Below are 9,435 nucleotides of genomic sequence, written 5' to 3' on the forward strand. Positions count from 1 at the left end.
TGAGTCAGAACCAATTGATAGCTGGTCTTCCAGTGGGTTTTCAGAGGCTGTAAATGGCATCAGAGGAGTTTGGCCATCTTTCTCTCATGGAACAGCTGGTGGATTTGTACAGTGGTCTTTTAGGGTGGTAGTGCAGCTCCTTACCACTTAGCCAGTTCAAGTTCAAATTCAGAGCACCAGCTCTAGAAAAAAGCTTTATTTATATGTTAGCTCTGGAATCAGGTTCTTGTCTTGTTAGTTTCTGCTTTCTGGTTCCTTAGTGCTTTCCATTTGTCTTAGCATATATTTTTGCTTCTGTTTGCTCCTTTAATCTCTTTCATATCTTAAAAAAGATTGACTCAAAATATGTCCTATACTAATAATGTCATTAGCATAACAAAGACAACCCTTTCCTAAATGGGGTTGTAATTGTAGGCATTGAGTTTGGGATTACCACACTATTTTGAGTTGTAAAGTTAAATTAATAGCTCGATGCCATGTTTGAATGGCTGTGAGTGGGCTGAGAGCTGAGGAGCACTTTAAGCTGATCAAAGTGACTCCTCCAGTGCCAGAGCTGGGCAGAAGTGCTACAGTACCATGAGGTGCTGGAAATCACTAATATTCTTCTATTCTAAAAATGAAGACACAACATTTAATTCCTCATTTGGATATAATTGGCAGAATAGAAGATTAAGGATTTTTTTTTCAAAGGTATTTAAGAGATTATAGCATCTGAAACCCACAATGTTAAAAAATGGAAAGTTGTAATGATATTGAGGGTCATTCCCTTGATCTTCCTAGAAAAAGGAATACTCATTTTACTAATAAGAACATGAAGGAGGTTACAAAATTGCCAAAATAGTTGGCTGCTTACATGAATAGAACAGTTGGACAAGCTGTGAAGAGCCTTACTATGTAAGGTGGTCTTTTGCAGAAAAGGAAAGTCCAGCCTCTTTTTCCAAATCCTTGTTACAGAAACAAAACAAAACAAAACAAAAAAACAAACCAGTCACCTAAACCTGGGGGCTGATGGCAAATAAGGGAAAATGAACTGGCTTGAACAGGCCACCTTGCTGAAAAGTTATGCCATGATAATCAAACATATTTTATTAACTCCAGTGATTCTAGTTCATCACAGACAGAAAATTCTTCATCAAAATGTAGTAGCTTTTTCCTCCCTGAAGTTTCTCAGGACCGTGAAACAATGGCACAAGTTTTGTTCAGTAGAGATTTGAGGAAGAAAAATATTAATGAACTTGTAGCTTCTTTGGGGCGATAGAAGATGTTGGGGTTGTGTTGTATAGCCTTTCAGTGCTTACCAGTAGTTTACAGGAAGAAAAACAGTATGTCTTGCTTGGCTGCTGTGCAAACTTGTTGTCTCTAGTAAAATCACTACTTAAAAAGCAAATTTGAAGAATATGTAATAGTTGGTTTAAACTGGCTGCAAGCAGTCATAAAACGATTGTGGTCAGAACTATCAACCAAAACAGAAAATTGTAAGTGGTGGATATATTCAGATTTTAAAACAGCAATTAAGTAGATTGTGGGAACAGGAAAACCATTTTATGTTGATACCAGGATGTACTGGTAAATAGCCAAGGATGTAGATGCTTACTTATTACATTGGCATTGAGAACATTTCATCTACTAAAGCTTACTTCGTTACATGAAAGGTCTTGAACTATATGATTTCCAGAACAATGTCTCTTCTGAGAACTTGGAACTGTGGAAGAAATCAGAACAATATTTGTTTGTTTTCCTTTTAAAAAGCCACGTAATGAAACCACTCATGAAATCTTTACCATCTATTTCACTTTGAAGTGGAAAAATATCAAAAAGGAGCACCTTCAATGTCGATGAAGTAAAAGTGCACTATGAAGATTACTGACTTTTTCTGCATTTGGGATTTATATGGTTATTTGGTAACATTGTTTAAGAACTACTGGGTTTTAATGCACTTTGGAATATTGCATAATATAATTTATACTATGTAAAAGAAGAATAAAAATCTTATTACGGAGAACCACAAAGAATGATCATCATGAGTTTTTTTAAGATTGTGTTTTATATGAAAACAATTGTGTGCAGCTATTTTCTTAAGTTGAAGAGACCTTGAAAGTTTAAAACATCATAGCAAATTATCAATATTAATTTTTTGTTCACATTGAGAGGATACTATGCAAGGAGGAAAACCCTGTATATGGATTGAAACAGTAACTGGGGCAGTGCGGGTTGGCGTGTTGGAATCAGTGAGACTGGCTCTGGACAGGGCAGGCTTCAGAACTGCTTTACATAGGGTCGCTATGAGGTGCAGGTGGCTCAATGGCACATAATAACAACAACAACAAAAAACAACAACATGCAAAATGCCTTAATTGGTAATGAGTTACAACCTTAAGATACATTAAAATTATGACAGTTAATTGTGCTTCTGACATGATAAAATTGTGAAATTCAATCACAAGTTTATTTGCATAAGAAATGTTGCTGAAACATAATCCAAATAATTTTTAAAACATGAGAATATTTTTAATATCAGATTACTTTTTGTCAGAATCATGATGACATAGATGTATGTGTTCTACTTACATAAAAGAAAAAATAATCAAGTCATATTTGTATGAATGCTTAACTGGCAATGCCCTTGGATTTGTTAGATTTATAATCATTTTATAGAATCTAATGTTTTCAGTTCTGTGACATTCAAGCTTTCATTTGAGTAAATTCACTAAATATTAAAAATATTCATTTAATAACAAATATGTAGGAAAGTAGATAGATATGAAGGAACATTGGTGACCTAGTAAATGATACCTGTTCGACTGCTAATCAAAAGGTTGGCTGTTTTAATCCAGCCACCACTTCTTCATGGGAGAAAGATGAGACTGTCTCTTCCTGGAAAGATTTATAGCATCAAAAGCCTCATACCATTGATAGAAGGTTGCCATGAACTGGTATCAATGTGACATCAGTGGTTTGGTTTTAATTTTAGAGTGGCAAAATTCAATCCACAACACATGTTGTTGTTGTTGTTGTTGTTATGTGCCATCGAGTCGTTTGCGACTCATAGAGACCCTATGTACAGCCCTAAACCGTGCTCTATCCTGTGCCAATCGTGCTGCCTCTGACACACCCATCCCAATTATCCCAGTCACTGAATCAATCCATCTCATAGAGGGTCTTCCCCTCCTGTGCCGTCCCTCCACCCTCCCAAGCATGATGTCCCTCTCCAAGGACCTGTCCCTCCTTGCAACATGCCCAAAGTATGTCAGACAAAGCCCCAGAATCCTTGCCTCCGAGGAGTTGCTTGGTTTAACCCTCTCCAGGATGAATCTGTTTTCTTGGCAGTCCATGGTACATCCAATACTCTTCTCCAGCACCACAGCTCAAAGGCATCAATTCTCCTTCTATCCTCCCTAGTCATTGTCCAACTCTCTGATGCATAACAAGTGATTGCAAAGACCATGGCCCGTATCAGGCGCACCTTAGTCTCCAGAGAGACACCGCTGCTCTTGAGTACTTTAGAGAGGTCCCTAACAGCAGACTTTCCCATCGCAATATGCTTTTTGATTTCCTGACTGCTGGTGCCAAGAGTGTTGACCATGGAGCCGAGCAAACTGAAGCTGTGAACAATCTCAATCTCTTCGCCATCCATCCTGATGCTACCAATTGGTCCAGTGGTGAGAATCTTTGTCCTCTTGACATTGAGCCTCAGTCCATACTGAAGGCTGCAGTCCTTGACCCTCCAGGAATGTAAATATGTAGGTAAAAATGTAGATCATAAGGAATGGCTTATAAAAGTGGGACTGGGTATTTAAATGCAGGATCTGGGGGCAGGCAATCAGGAAGAAACTGTTATAAGCAGGCTACAAACACACAGATCAAAATTATTGTCCCTGGGTAGACTCCTTCTTTCTTTCACTCCTTGCAGGGAAGGCTTAAATCCCTACCAGTCTCAACCAGAATAATCTCCTTCTTAACTGATTAAGTAAGGTCCAAAGAAGAAGCTCTATAATTTAAAGATAAATTATTCATGACTAAAATTACATCCCAGTGGTCCCATGTAGTCTTAATATGGGAGCTCTACTAAAACCTGTCTACCATGGGTGGCCCTTGTGACATTCAACATGCCAATGGCATAGCTTTCAGCATCACAGCAACTCACAAGTTGCCTCAGTACAGCAAACCGACAAATGTTATACTAATAATTAGAACAATGAATTCCACCAGTACAACAAACTGAAATTAGTGTTGTACCTCTAATAAGCAAATCATGCATACATATGTCCTATTACTAAGTGCCATTGAAGCCAGCATAGATGTGGTAGGATGTGTTCCTAGAAGGGTGCAGAAGTGTTCCAGTTGAGATGCATGCCTGGCACACTAGGGTACCATCCTAAATGTGGATATTAAAGTCACATAGAAGTCTCTGCTGAATTTTTGAGGCTGGTGCATCACACAAGACCCTTGGGACTAAATGGCTCTAACTTAAAAAGAAAAGAAAAAACTCACCAATTACCTGTGTTATGCAGATGACACAATGCTGTGTGCTGAGAGTGAGGAGGACTTGAGGCACCTGTAGCAGAAGGAATATAGCCTTCAATATGGATTGCATCTCAATGTGAAGAAAATAAAAATTCTTATCACTTGGACCAATAAGCAACATCATGATAAATGGTTGGAGAAAAGATTGTCAATAATTTCATCTTACTTGTACCCACAAGTAAGTACTTGCACTGTGAAAGTCAGTAGTCAGGGACCTCTCAAAATTACTGAGGCACAATGTTATCAACTTGAAGACTTAGATCTGTCTGATTCAGGCCATGGTCTTTTTAATCACTTTTTATGCATCTGAGAGCTGGATAGTCAATGAACAAGGATGATAGAAGAAGAATTTATGCCTGTGAACTATGGCTTGAGGAGTAGTACATCTGTGATCTGCCAAAAGAACAGAGAGTTATGTCTTGGAGAAAGTATACTTTATCCTACTAGGAAGGACATTCTGGGGAATGTAAACCAATTATCATATCACAAGGCCTTGTAAAAGCATAGACTTTTGTTTGTAGTTAAAAAAAATGATCAGAACATCTAAAACAAGAAGGGAAGTTGCACAAGCAATGAGACTCCCAAAACAGAGGGAGTCTAAACAGAAATGAGTATGTGTGCATGCATATGCTTGTCATTCAATCTCTTTGTCCCTCAAAGGAAACGATCCCCTTGATTTGTGTCTGAAGTGAAGGGATGGATGTACTGCCATCTTGATACCCTATAGGGCAAAAAGAACCATGCAGACTCCAGCTCAGTTCTCTGGGATCCTTGCTTGTAGGTAACAGATAATGCCTGTTTTGCATAACAACCATAAAATACATATCAAACACATTGAAAATGCCCACAAGACTTTGTCGCACAAATGGCATCTCTTTCTGGCTGGAACCCTTGAGTTTTCTGGGTGAAGGTCATGATTTTTCTGTGTAGGACAGTGATGGACCATTTTCCTTAAACTAATAAGCTCTGCTGGGCTATACGAGGAGGAAAGTGGCATCAGGATTGGTGGAAGAATCATCAACAACCTGCGTTGTGCAGATGACACAACCCTGCTTGCTGAAACTGAGGAGGACCTGAAGGGCTTGCTGCAGAAGGTCAAGGACTGCAGCCTCCTATACGGATTGAAGCTCAACATCAAGAAAACAAAGATTCTCACCACTGGGCCAATTGGCAGCATCAGTATGGATGGTAAAGAGATTGAGATAGTTAGCAGTTTTAGTTTACTTGGCTCCACAATCAACACTCTTGGTAACAGCAGCCAGGAAATCAAGAGATGAATTGCATTGGGAAAGTCAGCTGTGAAGGACCTCTCAAGAGTACTGAAGAGCAACAACATCAGGCTGGAGACTAAGGTGAGCCTGATCTGGGCTATAGTCTTCGCAATTACGTGAGAGTTGGACGGTGAATAGGGATGATAGAAAGAGAATTGATGCCTTTGAGTTGTGGTGCTGGGGAAGAGTATTGAATATATCATGGACTGTTAGGAGAACAAACAGGTTTGCCTTGGAGAAGGTGAAGCTGGAATGCTTCTTGGAGTCAAGGATTCTGAAGCTTTGTCTGACATACTTTGGGCATTTTGCAAGGAGGGACTGGTCCTTGGAGAGGGACATCATTTTTGGCAGAGTGGAGGGGCAGCAAAGGAAAGGAAGACCTTTGATGAGATGAATCAATTCTGTGAGTGGAGTGGTGGGAATGAGTGTGTTTGAGATGGCTAGGTTGGCACAGGATAGAACGGTGTTTAGAGGTCTTATACATAGGGTCGCTATGAGTTGCAAGCAACTCGATGGCACATAACAACAACAATAAGACCTGGGGATACCAAAGGATGTTGTAACTCAGCTTGTGTGGACACATCAAAGGAGCAGCACCTAATTCTAGGTTTGTAATGACACGCGTAATCTCAAATCCAAGAAGACAGTGCTGAACTTGGCTGCATGGGGAAGGGAAATAGTGCTTCAGCTTCCCCTGAGTCTGTCAGGTCATAGAACTTACACAAGATGTTCAACATAGGGAAAGATGGGAAGAAAGGGAACCCCGGCTGCCCAGCTTGGATAATTCTTTCTTAAGACACATTACGTGGTTGCAGAAAGAAAGCATCGTGGGCAATGCTGCTCTGTCTGCTTGAAAGCTTTTGGAGCTTGCCCCAACCTAATTAAGCATCTGTTTACCCACAGGCCTGGTATTTTCACTGAATGAAGCAACAACTGCAATGTTACAAGGAGCCATGTGAGGGATAAGCTAGCTATTTTCTGGTTGCAGCTATCTTCAGCTCTGTCAGAACAAACAAGAAAGAGCTTACCCATATTAGCTCATTTTAAAAACACATCCTGAAAATACGAGACACACATATCAAAGCTCCCAGAAAGCAGCATGAGCTAGTGGAGAGCTCAAGTGGAAAGAAGGCTTTAGAGCTGGTCTAGGTCACCTCAAGATAGGAATACAGAAATTATGTGCTTGAACCAACAGACAAAGGATACAGAGCAGTGTCTACATACAGGTAGCACACGCAGAATTTTATTAAAATACGATATTCACTCCAGAGATTTAGACTCACAATGTTAGGAGCACAGAAATATGCCTATTTTACCTGCACTTGATCATGTCATTTTAGGCAGATTGTTGGAGAGAGTCTAGTTTTAAATCTAGAGTCTAGGATGTTCTATTCAAACAGACTCTTTAAAGACATCTTAATTATAATTAAATTTAGGGAGTTCTGGTGGCCTAGTGGCAAGAACCTGCACTGCAATCCTGAAAGCATGCAGTACAAAACCACCAGCTGCTCTGCGGGAGAAGGATGGGCAATTCCCCTGTGATTAACTGCCTCTGAAAACCTCCTGGACTGTCAGATAAGGGTCAGTGGTACAAAACAACAACAACAGTTATAATTTAACAGCAGAAATGCAAGCTATAACATGGAAGCAAGCTGTAACATCATATTGAAAGACACAACAATCAATATAAACAGAGATCTACAGTGTGGTTGGTAAGAGGAAATATTAATATGCAATCTCCACCAGAATTTCAATGTTTCTGGAACTAGATGAGAAGATGCTTACATACTTTGGACATGTTGTCAGGAGAGGAACATGTTAAAGGACATTATGCTTGGCAAAGCTGAAGAGCAACAAAGGAGAGGAAGACTCTCAATGAGACGGATTGACTCAGTGACTGCAGTAACAGACTTCAGCATGGCAGATGGTGAGGATGTCGCAGCATCAGGCAGGGGTGGTTCCATTGTACATAAATAGGTCCGAGGTGATCAAGTCAACATGATAACACCTGATAATGACAATAAAACTTGAGAAGAACTAGCCTTATCAGATAATAAAATGTAAAGCTGATCAAAGCAGTATGGAATTGACCTAGAAATTGGCAATTAAATCAGTGGAGTAGAATAGAGACAAGAAAGAATCAATTATAAAAGTGACACCCATTCTCAAAAAGAAAAGATTAGTTAATTGTCGATTAATCAGGAATAAAATAAAGTGGAATTTTACTTCACAACACACAAAAAGAAATTTTAGCTGGATTAAAGATATAAATGTAAAAATCAAAACTGGAAACACAAGAATATAGGTGATCATTTGTTTAGCTTTTAATTGAGTGAAATGTTTTAAGGAAAAGAGCAAACCAACATTTACAAAAAAAAACATAAACTTATGTAACTATATAAAATTATAGTGTTCTACATAATGAAAACTATTATAAATAAAGTAAAAATTTGGGGAAAATAATTACTACAAAAGGCAGAGATATGAAATTAGTAAAAACTTTCTTTTTTTTAAATTTAGGTTGTTTATTTTTCATTTCAATGAACATCTACAGAGATTTTGGGATTCCATTCATTCATTGTTGCACCCTTCTCCCTGCACAAACCCCTCCCCCCCCATTTGCTTCTCTCCTTGAAACGCAAAAGAAAAACTCCCTCATTGGTACACAATCCCCCCCACAACACCTCCCCAAGCCCCACCCCCTAGCCCCAAATATAATCCACTCTACCACCCTCTAAAAAACTTTCTAAACCACAAAAAGAGACAAAAAATAGACAAGTATATAATACATGGTTTTATACACAAATTACATAGTTTACATACAAAGACAAAGATCTATCTATCTATCTATCATCTATCTATCTATCTATCTATCTATCTATCTATCTATCTATCATCTATCTATTCTTTGTCAAGAGACAAAGATTCTCACCCCTGGACCAACTGTCATCACCATGATATATGGAAAAGAGATTGAGGTTGTTAACAATTACAGTTTGCTTGGCTCCACAATCAATACTCTTCGCACCAGCAGCCAGGAAATCAAAAGATGAATAGCACAGGAAAAATCTGCTGTCGGGGACCTCACCAGAGTACTAAACAGCAATGGTATCCGTATAGAGAATAAGGTATGCCTGATCCAGGCTATGGTTTTCACAATTACTTCCTATGCATCAGAGAGCAGGACAATGACTAAAGATGACAGAAGAAGAATTGGTGCCTTAGAGTAGTGGTGCTGGAGAATACTATTGAACATATTATGAATTATGAAGAGAACAAACAGGTCTGTCTTGGAGAGGATGAAACCAATTTGCTCCTTCAAGGCAAGGATTTTGAATCTCCATCTTACATATTTTGGACATGTGGCCAGTAAGGACCAGTCCTTGGAGAAGAACTTTATGATTGGAAAGATAAAAAGACAGTACAGGAGAAGAAGACTCTGGATGAGATGAGATGAGACTGACACAGCAAATGGGATATTGGGGGTAGGTGTGTTGGAGACAATGATAGCAGTTCAGGATAGAACAAGGTTCAAAGATATTCATAGCATCACTTTTGAGTCACAGGGGACTCCATGGCACATAGCAGCTACAACAACATTTATATACATGATACATAACATAACTATAAAATACATAGT

General features: G+C 39.0%; 1 pseudogene; it reads left to right on the plus strand.

The window, feature by feature from the left end:
- Window positions 1–699: 699 nt before the first annotated feature.
- On the plus strand, window positions 700–1,392 carry LOC102869737 (annotated as a pseudogene).
- Window positions 1,393–9,435: the final 8,043 nt, after the last annotated feature.

The sequence above is a fragment of the Elephantulus edwardii genome, unplaced genomic scaffold (genome assembly GCF_000299155.1).
Source record: "Elephantulus edwardii isolate Elephantulus edwardi_28Jun2011 unplaced genomic scaffold, EleEdw1.0 scaffold00420, whole genome shotgun sequence".
NCBI classification, from domain to species: domain Eukaryota; kingdom Metazoa; phylum Chordata; class Mammalia; order Macroscelidea; family Macroscelididae; genus Elephantulus; species Elephantulus edwardii.